Source organism: Lolium perenne, chromosome 2 (genome assembly GCF_019359855.2).
Source record: "Lolium perenne isolate Kyuss_39 chromosome 2, Kyuss_2.0, whole genome shotgun sequence".
In the NCBI taxonomy this organism is placed as follows: Eukaryota; Viridiplantae; Streptophyta; class Magnoliopsida; order Poales; family Poaceae; genus Lolium; species Lolium perenne.
Window position 1 is genome coordinate 5937730 of NC_067245.2, and position 17175 is coordinate 5954904.

The window sequence follows — 17175 nt, forward strand, 5'->3', positions numbered from 1 at the left end:
GAATCGACGCGCCGTTGGATGAAGAGATTGCGGGACAGATGGTGTACACGTGGAAAAGGGGTAAAAAGTAATTTCATTCAGACGAGAAAGAATAGGAGCTACAGTATGTGCGCCAGAAAAAGCGGAGGACGTGTGTTCCCCACTTGCACGACGTGTCAACTTGATGGGTAATTTGGGCCCGCAAGGCAGAGAGAGAGCAGTTCTCATATTTTCCCGGTACAACGGTCGTGGCTATCGTCAGCAGTGATGTCACCTTGGCAAGAGAAAAATTCGGCTAAGCAGCTTCATAAGAACGGCGACAGCAGAAGATTGTCGATTATTTCGAGAGCCTTTGATCAAATACAAGTTTTTGATCAAATGCTCGGGGGCTACTTTGGAAAAATGAAAAACTCGAAAAGACAAAATAGAAATGGCGAGAGCCTATGATCAAATACAAGTATTTGCTCATAGCCTCGGGGGCTTCTCCCATTGGGAGCGCTGTTCGCGCACCCGAGAGATTTGAAAACTTCGAGAGAGAGGAAAATATAGCAACATAAGGCGTGGAGCCTACACCCAAGCACAAGTCCTTGGCTGTAGCCTCGGGGGCTACTCCCATCGGGAACGCTGTTCGCGTGCCCGATGAAACTATAAAAAAAGAGAGAAAAAGAAGAAGAAAAAGTGAGCATATTTTGAGTTATATAAATAAACTCGACATATACTCCCATCGGGAAAGCAATATAAGTCATACGTTGACTCAATAAAATGTGCTATTCCAACAACCGAAAAAGCACTCGACAATATATTCGCAGAGCGCCAAAGTTGCGATCAATCTCTAAATGCCGCAAAACTTTGCGAAGGTAAGACCCTAGATCCGTTCAGCGTGGCGTGGCGCCGTCTCTGACGTCGGTTTGCTACTTTTTTCCGTATCAACAGATACGAAGAAAAATCCTAACGGACGCGTTAGGTACCCGATAAATATGACTGGGACTCGACAGAATGGTAAGACCTTAAGCGGCACCTGTCGAAGTTTACACCAGTATCCCGAGATCATGTCCAGGGACGTGATCTTGAAGTAGGTTTTTGCGGATTTCCACTAGAGCAGTTAACTAGTACCTGATCCGTCAGATGAACTAGCCCCAACTACCATTATCCCTGTACAATATATAAATTCGTATGCAAAGATATGTGGTAAAGTTCAGAGTTATCAAATAAATATAAAGGTGGAGATTTTCCCTGACTCTGCGATTCAAGTAAAATCTCGGGGGCTACTGACATAGGCATCCCCAATGGGCCTGCCGAAGATGGTACCCGGGGTTTACTGAAGGCCCATGACCCAAAGGATAAGAAGAATCAGAAACCCAAGTGGCTAGTTAAGGAAAGCTAGAGTTGTATTAGGAGAGAACACTTGTAATATTGCGGGATGAGTTGGAAACCCTCCCAGACTCTGTAACTTGTGTATCACGAATCCCTCGGCTCCACCTCCTATATAAGGGGGAGCCGAGGGACAAAGAAAGCATCGATTCATTGTCTCACAAACCTTAGTTTTCATATTGTCGAGTACTTTTCGGCTGAAACCTTCGAGATCTACTTGCCCTCTACTTCTAGCTAAAACCCTAGTCTACAACCCGTAGGCATTGACAAGTTAATCCCTTGTCAGCGACCCCGCTAATTTCGTCCTTGCGGGACTCTCATGTTCAAGATCTGCTCCTCCATGAGACGAGCAACGACAGAGCTGCAACCAGAGAGAGAGAGCCAAGCTGTCTCAAATGGAGAAAGACGGGATGACTCCGATCTTTCCTGGGTGCCATCCGCAGGATACGCGCTTGCATGTAACGCTTGATTATCTGCAGATGAAGAGGCAGAACAAGTGGACCGACTCTAGCTTCAGCAAGAACTTGAAATTCTGGCACGATCGTCTTCCTGAGGGGAACACATTGCCAAGTAGTACCGAGGAGGCCAAGAAAGTCGTGTGCCCTCTTGACCTACCGCACGAAAAATACCATGCCTACATCAATGATTGCGTGATTTATCGGGGCGAGTACAAGGACAGAACCACATGTCCGGTGTGCGGCCACGAACAGTACAAGGTTGGGAACAAGAAGGTACCTCGAAAAGTGGTATGCTACTTTCCTATCACTCCCCGTATGAAGCGGTATTTTGGGACCCTAAGGAAGCAAAGCTCACGCAATGGCACGAGGAAAGGGAGAAGCCCGAAGAAGATCCGGAGATGGGCTATATGCTGACACACCCTTCAGATGCTGGCCAGTGGGAAGCATTGGACATCGCCTTCCCTAGGTTCGGGGGCGACGCAAGGAACATCAGGCTGGGTATGAGCACCGATGGACTCAATCCGTTCGGCAACCAGAGTAGCACGCATAGCACCTGGCTTGTGTTTGTATGGCCTTATGCTGGCCTGTAGGGAGTTAGAAATCCCTGGGGTGTAACAGCGCCAGAAAAGTAGCTGCTTGTTACGGTAAAGCACGCGTCCGTTGGGAACCCCAAGAGGAAGGTATGATGAGCACAGCAGTGAGTTTTCCCTCAGTAAGAAACAAAGGTTATCGAACGAGTAGGAGATGAAGGCCACGTGAAGGTTGTTGGTGAAGGAGTGTAGTGCGGCGCAACACCAGTAATTCCGGCGCCAATGTGGAACCTGCACAACACAATCAAACTACTTTGCCCCAACTTAACAGTGAGGTTGTCAATCTCACCGGCTTGCTGAAAACAAAGGATTAAACATATGGTGTGGAGAATTATGTTTGCTTGCAGAAAACAAAAGAGAACAATGATTGCAGTAGGTTGTATTTCAGATGTAAAAGAATGGACCGGGGTCCATAGTTCACTAGTGGTGTCTCTCCAATAAGAAAAATAGCATGTTGGGTGAACAAATTACAGTTGGGCAATTGACAAATAGAGAGGGCATAACAATGCACATACATATAACGATGACTACTATGAAATTTACTTAGGGCATTACGACAAAGAACATAGACCGCCATCCAGCATGCATCTATGCCTAAAAAGTCCACCTTCGGGTTAGCATCCGCACCCCTTCCAGTATTAAGTTGCAAACAACAGACAATTGCATTAAGTAGTGTGCGTAATGTAAATAATACAAATATCCTTAGACAAAGCATTGATGTTTTATCCCTAGTGGCAACAACACATCCACAACCTTAGGGGTTGCTGTCACTCCCCCAGATTCGATGGAGACATGAACCCACTATCTAGCATAAATACTCCCTCTTGGAGTCACAAATATCAACTTGGCCAGAGCCTCTACTAGCAACGGAGAGCATGCAAGAACATAAATAACATATATGATAGATCAATAATCAACTTGACATAGTATTCCATATTTATCGGATCCCAACAAACACAACATGTAGCATTACAAATAGATGATCTTGATCCTGATAGGCAGCTCACAAGATCTAAACATGATAGCACAAGAGGAGAAGACAACCATCTAGCTACTGCTATGGACCCGTAGTCCAAGGATGAACTACTCACGCATCAGTCCGGAGGCGGGCATGGTGATGTAGAGCCCTCCGGTGATGATTCCTCTCTCCGGCAGGGTGCCAGAGCGATCTTCTAAACCCCCCGAGGTAGGGTTGACGGCGGCGGCGTCTCTGGAAATATTCTCGTATCGTGGCTCTCTGTTATAGGGTTTTCGCGACGGAAGGATTATATAGGCGAAGGGGCGGAGTCGGGGGACGCTCGAGGGGCCCACCCCATATGACGGCGCGGCCAGGGGTGGGGCCGCGCCCCCTATGGTGTGGCCGCCTCGTGGCCCCTCTTCGTCTCCTCTTTGGTGTTATGGAAGACTCCGTGGAAAATAAGACAGTGGGCTTTTGTTTCGTCCAATTCCGAGAATATCCGTAAACTAACTTTTCTGAAATCAAAAACAGCAGAAAACAGGAACTGGCACTGCGGCATCTTGTTAATAGGTTAGTCCCGGAAAATGCATAAAAACATTATAAAGTGTGAGTAAAACATGTAGGTATTGTCATAAAACAAGCATGGAACATAAGAAATTATAGATACGTTGGAGACGTATCAAGCATCCCCAAGCTTAGTTCCTAGTCGCCCTCGAGTAGGTAAACGATAAAAAGAATAATTTCTGAAGTGACATGCTACCAACATAATCTTGATCAACACTATTCGTAAAGCATATGAGATGAATGAAGTGACCCAAAGCAATGGTCTATAGTTTTCTAACAAAAAGATAATGACTAAATAACTTAATCATATATCAAAAACTTTTCATGAATAGTACTTTCAAGACAAGCATCAAAAAGTCTTGCATAAGAGTTAACTCATAAAGCAATAGATTCTTAATAAGAGGCTTTGAAGCAACACAAAGGAAGATTTAAGTTTCAGCAGTTGCTTTCACCTTTCAACATGTATATCTCATGGATAATTGTCAACACAAAGTAATATGATGAGTGCAATAAGTAAACATGTAAGAATCAATGCACACAGTTGACACAAGTGTTTGCTTCTAAGATAGAAAGAAGTAGGTAAACTGACTCAACATAAAGTAAAAGAAAGGCCCTTCGCAGAGGGAAGCAGGGATTACTCATGTGCTAGAGCTTTTTATTTTGAAAACATGGAAACAATTGTGTCAACGGTAGTAATAATTCATATGGTTTATGTATAAAACTTCCTATAAGTTGCAAGCCTCATGCATCGAATACTAATAGTGCCCGCACCTTGTCCTAATTTGCTCGGATTTCCATGGATTATCATCGCATTACATATGTTTCAACCAAGTGTCACAAATGGGTACCTCTATGCCACCTGTACAAAGGTCCAAGGAGATAATCGCATTTGATTTCTCGATTTTGATAGATCTCAACTTGAGGACCGATACGTCTCAAACGTATCTATAATTTCTTATGTTCCATGCTAGTTTTATGAAAATACCTACATGTTTTGCTCACACTTTATAATGATTTTATGCATTTTCCGGGACTAACCTATTAACAAGATGCCAAAGTGCCAGTTCCTATTTTCTGCTGTTTTTGGTTTCAGAAATTCTACACAGGAAATATTCTCGGAATTGGACCCCACGAAGACGGAAGTCAATATTTTGCCGAGACGGACCCGGAGAGCCAGAGAAGGGCCGGAGGGGGGCCAAGGGGGCCCCAACACCATAGGGGGCGCGGGTCCCACTCTGGCCGCGCCGCCATGTGGTGAGGGCACCCTGGGACCCCTCCGAGGCCGCCCTTCCGCCTATATACTCTTCCAGAACCGAAAACCCTACAACAATTGACGGAACTCCAGAAAGACTCCAGGGGCGCCGCCGCCATCGCGAAACTCCGTTTCGGGGGACAGAAGTCTCTGTTCCGGCACGCCGCCGAGACGGGAATTGCCCCCGGAGTCATCTCCATCGACACCACCACCATCTTCATCGCCATTGCTGTCTCCCATGATGAGGAGGGAGTAGTTCTCTCCCGAGGCTGAGGGATCTACCGGTATCTATGTGGTTCATCTCTCTCTCCCATGGTGTGATCTTTATGTGATCATGAGCTTTGTATCACTATTAATCTATGTGCTACTCTAGTGATGTTATTAAAGTAGTCTATTCCTCCTCCATGATGTAATGTTGACAGTGTGTGCATCATGTAGTACTTGGCGTAGGTTATGATTGTAATCTCTTGTAGATTATGAAGTTAACTATTACTATGATAGTATTGATGCGATCTATTCCCCTTTCATAGCTATTGTTGACAGTGTGTATGCTATGTTAGTACTCGGTCTAAATTGCAACGGTCTATTATGCACTCTAGAGGTTACTTTAATATGAACTCCGGATGTTGTGGAGCTTGTTTACTCTGGCTTGAGGTGTGCTTTTGTAGCCCTACACAATGAATGGTGTTTGTTATCCAACGAGTGTAGAAAGTAGCATTTATTTATTCAGTTATGTGATCAATGTTGAGAGTGTCCACTAGTGAAAGTATGATCCCTAAGCCTTGTTTCTAAGTATTGAAACACCATTTCTGACAAGTTCTGTTACATGTTTGCTTGCTGCCATCTTTATTTCAGATTGTTATTACCACTCATATTCATCCATATCACTTGCATCTTACTATCTCTTCGCCGAACTAGTGCACCTATACATCTGACAAGTGTATTAGGTGTGTTGGGGACACAAGAGACTTCTTGTATCGTAATTGCAGGGTTGCTTGAGAGGGGTATCTTTGACCTCTACCTCCCTGAGTTCGATAAACCTTGGGTGATTCACTTAAGGGAAACTTGCTGCTGTTCTACAAACCTCTGCTCTTGGAGGCCCAACACTGTCTACAGGAATAGAAGCGTGCGCAGATATCAAGCTATTTTCTGGCACCGTTGCCGGGGAGGTAAGGTAAAAGATATTCACATCCTCCGACTACTAAGCTATTTCCTAGCACTGTTGCCGGTGTGTGAGTGCTCGAAGTTATTTCCTTTAGATCCAGCAATTATATCTTTTTGTTTCTTGTTTTTATTTTCACTAGTTAGGCTTAATGGAAAACAACAAAAAAATTAGTGATCTTTATGAACTTTATATTGAATTAGGACATGATGTGTTTGAAGAGAGAATTAAAAAACCCATGGAACTTTGTTTGCAAAATAGTTGTAGCAATGTTATTAGCATGAACTCTTTGAACACTATTATTTCTAATGCTATGGAAGAATTTAAGCTTGGGGAATCTGGTTGTGATATTTTTAGTCCCCAAGTTTTGAGGAGAAAATTTTCTTTGATGATACTTTGCCTCCCATTTATGATGATTATAATGATAGTGGTATTTTGGTGCCACCTACTATGGAGGATAAAGTTTATTATGATTATACTATGCCTCCTATATTTGATGATTATGGTGATGAGAATAATAATGATAGCTACTTTGTTAAATTTGCTCCCACTATAATTAATAAGAATGACTATGCTTATGTGGAGAGTAATAATAATTTTATGCATGTAGCTCATGATAAGAATGTTTCATGTGATAGTTATATTGTTGAGTTTGTTCATGATGCTACTGAAAGTTATTATGAGAGAGGGAAACATGGTTATATGCATCTTAATAATATTAAGTTTCCCCTCTTTATGTTGAGAATCTTGAAGTCGCGCTTGTGTTGCCTTTCTATGCTTGTTGCGTTATGCTTACATGACTTGTTTATTTACAAGATTCCTTTTCATAGGAAGTGGGTTAGGCTTAAATTTGTTTCATACTTGCTTTTTGATGCTCTCTTTGCTTCAACTCTCATCCTTATGTGAGCATCATTAAAATTGCTGAGCCCATCTTAATGGCTATAAAGAAAGCACTTCTTGGGAGATAACCCATGTTTTTATTTTGCTACTATTTTGTTGTGTCTTGGAAGTTGTTACTACTGTATCAACCTCTCCTTATCTTTATTTTATTGCATTGTTGTGCCAAGTAAAGTCTTTGATAGTAAGGTTGATACTAGAATTGGATTACTGCGTAGAAACATATTTCTTGCTGCCACGAATTTGAGTAGGCCTCTCTGTAGGTAATTCAGAAAAATCTGCCAATTTTCGTGTGTAATCCTCAGATATGTACGCAACTTTCATTCCATTTGAGCTTTTTCATATGAGCAAGTTAAGTGCCTCTAAAAATTTTGTCTTTACGGACTGTTCTGTTTTGAAAGATTCTGCCTTTTATTTCACATTGCCTGTTTTGCTATGTTAAATGGATTTCTTTGTTCCATTAACTTTCAGTAGCTTTGGGTAATGTCCAGAATTGTTAAGAATGATTGTTTCACCTCTGAATATGTGAATTTTTGATTATGCACTAACCCTCTAATGAGATTGTTTTGAGTTTGGTGTGAAGGAAGTTTTCAAGGGTCAAGAGAGGAGGATGATATAATATGATCAAGAAGAGTGAAAAGTCTAAGCTTGGGGATGCCCCCGTGGTTCATCCCTGCATATTTCAAGAAGACTCAAGCATCTAAGCTTGGGGATGCCCAAGGCATTCCCTTCTTCATCGACAACTTATCAGGTCACCTCTACTGAAACTATATTTTTATTCCATCACATCTTATGTGCTTTACTTGGAGCGTCTGTATGTTTTTATTTTTTTTGCTTGTGTTTGAATAAATTCGGATCCTAGCATTCTTTGTGTGGGAGAGAGACACGCTCCGCTCGTTCATATGAACACTGGTGTTCTTAGCTTTACTTTTAATGTTCATGGTGAAGGTTGAAAACTGCTTCGTTCATTGTTATTTGGTTGGAAACAGAAAATGCTTCATGTGCTAATTGGTATATGGTCTTGAATAATTTGATACTTGGCAATTGTTTTGCTCAATAGATCATGTTTAAGCTCTTGCATCATGTACTTTGCACCTATTAATGAAGAACTACCATAGAGCTTGTTAAAATTTGGTTTGCATGATTGGTCTCTCTAAAGTCTAGATATTTTCTGGCGAAGTGTTTGAACAACAAGGAAGACAGTGTAGAGTCTTATAATGCTTGTAATATGTTCTTATGTAAGTTTTGCTGTACCGGTACATACTTGTGTTTGCATCAAACAACCTTGCTAGCCAAAGCCTTGTACTGAGAGGGAATTCTTCTCGTGCATCCAAAACCTTGAGCCAAAACCTATGCCATTTGTGTCCACCATACCTACCTACTATGTGGTATTTCTCTGCCATTCCAATGTAAATTGCTTGAGTGCTACCTTTAAAATTTCATTCCTTGTCTTTGCAATATATAGCTCATGGGAAAATAGCCTTAAAACTATTGTGGTAAAGAATATGTAGCTTATGTATCTTATTTCTTATAAGTTGCTTGTTGAGCGGTAACCATGTTTCTGGGGACGCCATCAACTATTACACCTTTTTTGAATATCATGTGAGTTGTGATACGCGTACAGCACACGACCGTTGGGAACCCCAAGAGGAAGGTGTGATGCGTACAGCAGCAAGTTTTCCCTCAGTAAAAAACAAGGTTTATAGAACCAGTAGGAGCCAAGAAGCACGTTGAAGGTTGATGGCGGCGGAGTGTAGTGCGGCGCAACACCAGGGATTCCGGCACCAATGTGGAACCTGCACAACACAACCAAAGTACTTTGTCCCAACGTAACAGTGAGGTTGTCAATCTCACCGGCTTGCTGTAACAAAGGATTAGATGTATAGTGTGCATGATGATTGTTTGCAGAAAACAGTAGAACGAGTATTGCAGTTGATTGTATTCGATGTAAAAGAATGGACCGGGGTCCACAGTTCACTAGAGGTGTCTCTCCCATAAGAATAAGCATGTTGGGTGAACCAATTACAGTTGGGCAATTGACAAATAAAGAGGGCATGACCATGCACATACATGTTATGATGAGTATTGTGAGATTTAATTGCGCATTACGACAAAGTACATAGACCGCTATCCATCATGCATCTATGCCTAAAAAGTCCACCTTCAGGTTATCATCCGAACCCCCTCCAGTAAGTTGCAAACAACAGACAATTGCATTAAGTATGGTGCGTAATGTAATCAACAAATACATCCTTAGACATAGCATTGATGTTTTATCCCTAGTGGCAACAGCACATCCACAACCTTAGAGGTTTCTGTCACTCCCCCAGATTTAATGGAGACATGAACCCACTATCGAGCATAAATACTCCCTCTTGGAGTTACAAGCAAAAACTTGGCCAGAGCCTCTACTAGTAACGGAGAGCATGCAAGATCATAAACAACACATAGATAATAGATTGATAATCAACATAGCATAGTATTCCATATTCATCAGATCCCAACAAACACAACATGTAGCATTACAGATAGATGATCTTGATCATGTTCGGCAGCTCACAAGATCCAACAATGATAGCACAATTAGGAGAAGATGACCATCTAGCTACTGCTATGGACCCATAGTCCAGGGGTGAACTACTCACTCATCACTCCGGAGGCGACCATGGCGGTGAAGAGTCCTCCGGGAGATGATTCCCCTCTCCGGCAGGGTGCCGGAGGCGATCTCCTGAATCCCCCGAGATGGGATTGGCGGCGGCGGCGTCTCTGGAAGGTTTTCCGTATCGTGGCTCTCAGTACTGGAGTTATTATCGATGAAGGCTTAAGTAGGCGGAAGGGTAGGTCAGGGGGCGCCACGAGGGCCCCACACGTCGGGGACCGCGCGGCCAGCACCTGGGCCGCGCCGCCCTGTTGTGTGGGCGCCTCGTCGCCCCACTTCGTTTCCTCTCCGGACTTCTGGAAGCTTCGTGGAAATATAAGATCATGGGCGTTGATTTCGTCCAATTCCGAGAATATTTCCTTACTAGGATTTCTGAAACCAAAAACAGCAGAAAACAACAACTGGCTCTTCGGCATTTTGTTAATAGGTTAGTGCCGGAAAATGCATAAATATGACATAAAGTATGCATAAAACATGTAGGTATCATCAATAAAGTAGCATGTAACATAAGAAATTATTGATACGTTGGAGACGTATCAGCATCTCCAAGCTTAGTTCCTGCTCGTCCCGAGTAGGTAAACGATAACAAAGATAATTTCTGAAGTGACATGCCATCATAATCTTGATCATACTATTGTAAGCACATGTAATGAATGCAGCGATTCGAAACAATGGTAATGCAATGAGTAAACAATTGAATCATATATCAAAGACTTTTCATGAATAGTACTTTCAAGACAAGCATCAATAAGTCTTGCATAAAAGTTAACTCATAAAGCAATAATTTCAAAGTAAAGGCATTGAAGCAACACAAAGGAAGATTAAGTTTCAGCGGTTGCTTTCAACTTGTAACATGTATATCTCATGGATATTGTCAATGTAAAGTAATATAACAAGTGCAATATGCAAGTATGTATGAATCAATGCACAGTTCACACAAGTGTTTGCTTCTTGAGATGGAGAGAAATAGGTGAACTGACTCAACATAAAAGTAGAAGAAAGGCCCTTCGCAGAGGGAAGCATTGATTGCTATGTTTGTGCTAGAGCTTTGGTTTTGAAAACAAGAAACAATTTTATCAACGGTAGTAATAAAGCATATGTATTATGTAAATTATATCCTATAAGTTGCAAGCATTTAGCAACAATTAATATTCTCATATGAGATTGAGGATATTTGTCCAAAACTGAAACTTCGACCATGGATCATGGCTTTAGTTAGCGGCCCAATGTTCTTCTCTAACAGTATGCATGCTCTAACCATTCAACTCATGGTAAATCGCTGATACGTCCAATTTGCATCACTATTTTATATCATAATTTGCTGTTATTCATTGATATATTTCATATTGGGACACAATACTTATGTTATTTCATCTATTTTGCATGTTTCATCATTATTGGAGGATCAAGCACCGGAGCCAGGATTCTGCTGGAAAAAGCACCGTCAGAACGCAATATTTCGGAAGATCAACTGTGGAAGGAAATTATACCAAAAATCCTATTTTTCAAGATGACGAAGGAAGCCAGAAGGAGGAGCCAGCTGGACCCAGGGTGGGCCCACACCATACGGCGGCGCGGCCCATGGCCTGGCCGCGCCACCATGTGGTGTGGGGGCCCCACAGCCCCTTTCGCCTCCTTTTCTTCGTGAAATCCTTCGTCCCGAAAACCTAAGCCACAGAGGTTACCTCGCGGAGAGTTACAGCCGCCTCTGCGGGGCGGAGAACACCAGAGAGAAAAGAGCTCTCCGGCGGGCAGGAATCCGCCGGGGAAATTCCCTCCGGGAGGGGGAAATCGACGCCATCGTCACCGTCATCGAGCTGGACATCATCTCCATCACCATCATCATCATCTCCACCATCATCACCGCCGTATCCACCGCTGGACATCGTCACCACCGTAGCAATTTGGGTTTGATCTTGATTGTTTGATAGGGGAAACTCTCCCGGTATCGATCTCTACTTGTTGTTGATGCTATTGAGTGAAACCATTGAACCAAGTTTATGTTCAGATTGTTATTCATCATCATATCACCTCTGATCATGTTCCATATGATGTCTCGTGAGTAGTTCGTTTAGTTCTTGAGGACATGGGTGAAGTCTAAATGTTAGTAGTGAACTATGGTTGAGTAATATTCAATGGTATGATATTTAAGTTGTGGTGTTATTCTTCTAGTGGTGTCATGTGAACGTCGACTACATGACACTTCACCATTTATGGGCCTAGGGGAATGCATCTTGTATTCGTTTGCCAATTGCGGGGTTGCCGGAGTGACAGAAACCTAAACCCCCGTTGGTATATCGATGCAGGAGGGATAGCAGGATCTCAGAGTTTAAGGCTGCGGTTAGATTTATTCTTAATTACTTTCTTGTAGTTGCGGATGCTTGCAAGGGGTATAATCACAAGTATGTATTAGTCCTAGGAAGGGCGGTACATTAGCATAGGTTCACCCACACAACACTTATCATAACAATGAAGTTTATTTAGCCGTATGTAGCGAAAGCACTAGACTAAAATCCCGTGTGTCCTCGAGAACGTTTGGTCATTATAAGTAAACAAACCGGCTTGTCCTTTGTGCTAAAAAGGATTGGGCCACTCGCTGCAATTGTTACTCTCGCACTTTACTTACTCGTACTTTATTCAACTGTTACATCAAAACCCCCTGAATACTTGTCTGTGAGCATTTACAGTGAATCCTTCATCGAAACTGCTTGTCAACACCTTCTGCTCCTCGTTGGGATCGACATTCTTACTTATCGAAAATACTACGATACACCCCCTATACTTGTGGGTCATCAAGACTATTTTCTGGCGCCGTTGCCGGGGAGTGAAGCGCTATTGGTAAGTGGAATTGGTAAGGAAAACCTTTACTGTTTGTGCTGATTTTATTTCTGCCTGCTGCTATAAGTCATTATGGAGAGATCTTCTCTTCAATTTCTATTTGGGAAATCTACTACTACTGCAACGGTAGTGGATGAGGCGCCAGGTGAGGAAGTGATACCATATAAAATACCTATGAAAATTATTGAACGTGTTATGGATAACAGCTATGAAGGGGATGGAACTGTCCACCCTGGAGATCATTTATTGTTCTTGCATGAATTATGCGGTTTATTCAAGTGTGCAGGTATTGCTATGGATGAAGTGAGGAAGAAACTATTCTCTTTATCGCTGTCTGGTAAGGCGGCGCATTGGTATAAATTACTGGATAATGGGGATTCTCTTGAATGGAATGATATTGTGCCCCGGTTTTATTCTAAGTTCTATCCTCCAAGTGAAATTCACAAGGATCGGAATCGCATATATAATTTTTGGCCTCATGATGGAGAGAGTATTGCCCAAGCTTGGGGAGATTGAAGTCTTTAATGCTCAAATGCCCCATTCATGAGCTTCCTGGTAATGTTATTATTGATAATTTCTATGCAAGACTTTCTTTTCAAGACAAGACCTTGCTGGATACTTCTTGTTCTAGATCATTTACACGCAACAAAGAAGAGTTTAAAAGGGACCTTCTTGATCGGATCCAAGAAAATACTGAAGGTTGGGAGAACGACAAGGATAGAGAATCAGGTATAATTTATGATTATAAATGCATTGAAGCTTTTATGGATACTGATAAATTTCGTAATATGAGTGCTACATATGGTCTTGATTCTCAAGTTGCTGCAAATCTTTATAAAGCTTTTGCCTCTCATTATGAATTGCCAAAGAAGAATTTTGATAAGTATCATGAACCGTATAAAGATAAAATTGATTCATCTATTAATAAATGTGTTGTAGTTGAAACTGCTGATCATGTTATTCCTGAAGCTTATATTGAAAAAACTCCTTTCCACTGCTAAAATGAAGGAGTACTCTGTTATAAATAGTGCGGTTCATAAAAGTGAAAAGAAACCTGTAGAACCTGAAGAACAAATAAAAGTTGAACCTTTGTTGCAATAGTTAAAGATCTTGTGACTGAAAATGTGGAGGATGGTCATATTATTTTCTCGTGAAGATGCTTCTAATATTGTTTCACATCCTAATAAACCCAAACAAGCTAGTGTTCCTATGCTATCTGTTAGAATTGGTGATCATTGCTATTATGGATTATGTGATATTGGTGCAAGCGTTAGTGCTATTCCTTATGAGCTTTACACGGAGATTATGCAGGAAATTGATTCTTGCGAACTTGAAGATATTGATGTGGTTATTCAGCTGGCTAATAGAGAAACTATTTCTCCAATTGGTATTGTTCGAGATGTGGAAGTTTTATGCGGTAAGATTAAATATCCTGCTGACTTTTTGGTACTTGGTTCTGCTGCTAGTGATTATTGTCCTATTATTTTTGGTAGACCTTTTCTAAATACTTGTGGAGCTATTATAGATTGCAAGAAAGAGAAAATTTTGACTAAATTTGCTGGTGAATCTTATGAGTTTAACTTCTCTAAATTTACCAAAACTCCTTATAAAGCTGATTTGCCTAGTGATGATTTTAAAATGGAGCAATGTGCATCTATTGTTCTTGTTCCTAATAATCCTTTGCAGCAACATTTGGAGGATAGCGAGAGTGAAGTTTTTAGGAAAGAAAGAGATGAGCTTGAGGAAATTTTTCTTCGCCAACCTATTCTCAAGCATGATTTACCGGTGGAAGATTTGGGTACAACACCGCCACCAAAGGAAGATCCTGTTTTTGATTTAAAGCCTTTGCCTGATAATCTTAAATATGCTCATATTGATGATAAGAAAATATATCCTGTTATTATTAGTTCTAAGCTTTCAGAGATTGAGGAAGAAAGGTTATTGGAAATATTGAAGAAACACCGATGAGCTATTGGCTATACTCTTGACGATTTGAAAGGGATTTCTCCTTCTATTTGCCAACATGCTATTAATATGGAAGATGATGCAAAGCCTGTTGTTGAACATCAGCGTCGTCTAATTCCGAAGATGAAGGAAGTGGTAAGGAATGAGGTATTAAGACTTCTTGAAGCTGGTATTATATATCCTATTGCTGATAGTAGATGGGTTAGTCCTGTGCATTGCGTTCCCAAGAAAGGAGGAATGACTGTTGTGCCTAATGATAATGATGAGCTCATCCCTCAAAGAGTAGTTGTAGGGTATAGAATGTGCATTGATTTTCGAAAAGTTAATAAAGTTACTAAGAAAGATCATTACCCTTTACCATTTATTGATCAAATGCTAGAAAGATTGTCTAAAAATACTCATTTTTGTTTTCTTGATGGTTATTCTGGGTTTTCACAAATTGCTGTTAAAGCTAAAGATCAAGAGAAAACCACTTTCACTTGTCCCTATGGAACTTATGCTTATAGACGCATGCCTTTTGGTTTATGTAATGCTCCTGCTACTTTTCAAAGATGCATGTCTGCTATTTTTCATGGTTTTTGTGAGAGTATTGTAGAGGTATTCATGGATGATTTTTCCGTCTATGGGAATTCTTTTGATAGTTGCTTGCGAAACCTTGATAAAGTTTTGCAGAGATGTGAAGAAACTAACCTTGTTCTTAATTGGGAGAAATGCCACTTTATGGTTAATGAAGGAATTGTATTGGGACATAAAATTTCTGAGAGAGGTATTGAAGTTGATAGAGCTAAAGTTGAAGCAATTGAGAAGATGCCCTATCCGAGGGATGTTAAAGTTATTCGTAGTGTTCTTGGTCATGCTGGGTTTTATAGGAGATTTATTAAAGATTTCTCCAAGATTTCAAAGCCTCTTACTAATCTTCTTCAAAAAGACGTACCTTTTGTTTTTGATGATGATTGTAAGGAAGCTTTTGAAACTCTAAAGAATGCCTTAACAACTGCTCCTATAGTTGAACCTCCTGATTGGAACTTACCCTTTGAAATTATGTGTGATGCTAGTGATTTTGCTGTAGGCGCTGTTCTTGGACAGCGAGTAGATAAAAAACTGAATGTTATTCATTATGCTAGTAAAACTCTTGATGCTGCTCAAAGAAATTATGCTACAACTGAAAAAGAATTATTAGCTGTAGTCTTTGCTTGCGATAAATTTAGATCTTATATTGTTGATTCAAAAGTTACTATTCATACTGATCATGCTGCAATTAGATACCTTATGACAAAGAAAGATGCTAAGCCAAGGCTTATTAGATGGGTACTTCTTTTGCAAGAATTTGATTTACATATTGTAGATAGGAAAGGTGCTGATAATCCTGTTGCTGATAATTTGTCTAGATTGGAAAATATTGCTTATGATCCTGTTCCTGTTAATGATAGTTTTCCAAATGAACAATTGGCTGCAATAAAGGTGAGCTCGCGAGACAGTCCTTGGTATGCTGATTATGCTAACTTTATTGTTTCCAAGTACTTGCCTCCAACCTTTTCAGCTCCGCAAAGGAGGAAATTCTTTTATGACTTGAGGCATTATTTCTGGGATGACCCACACTTGTATAAAGAAGGAGTGGATGGTATTATGCGCAGATGTGTTCCCAAATATGAACAACAAGAGATATTAAGTAAATGTCATGGTAGTGCTTATGGAGGACATCACGCCGGAGAAAGAACCGCGCAAAAGGTTCTACAATCAGGTTTTTATTGGCCAACTCTCTTCAAGGATGTGAGAAAGTTTATTTTATCTTGTGATGAATGCCAAAGGGTTGGTAATATCTCCAGACGTAATGAAATGCCTATGAATTATACTCTTGTTATTGAACCGTTTGATTGTTGGGGATTTGACTTCATGGGACCTTTTCCGTCTTCAGAAGGTAACACTCACATACTTGTTGCTGTTGATTATGTTACTAAATGGGTGGAAGCCATACCTACAAAAAGTGCTGATGGTGAGACCTCTTTAAGAATGCTCTTAGACATTATTTTTCCTAGATTTGGAGTGCCTAGATATATTATGACTGATGGAGGTTCTCATTTTATTCATGGAGGTTTTAGAAAAACTCTTGCTAAGTATGGTATTAATCATAGAATTGCTTCCGCTTATCATCCTCAAACTAGTGGTCAAGTAGAATTATCAAATAGAGAGATTAAATCTATTTTGGGAAAGACCGTTAATAAAACTAGAAAGAATTGGGCTAGTAAATTGAAGGATGCACTATGGGCTTATAGAACTGCTTATAAAAATCCCATGGGAATGTCACCTTATAAAATGGTTTATGGGAAAGCTTGTCATTTACCTTTAGAACTAGAGCACAAAGCTTATTGGGCTGTTAGAGAATTAAATAAAGATCCTAAACTTGCCGGTGATAAGAGGTTGTTGCAATTAAGCTCTCTAGATGAATGGAGAAGTGAAGCTTATGAAAATGCTAAACTCTTTA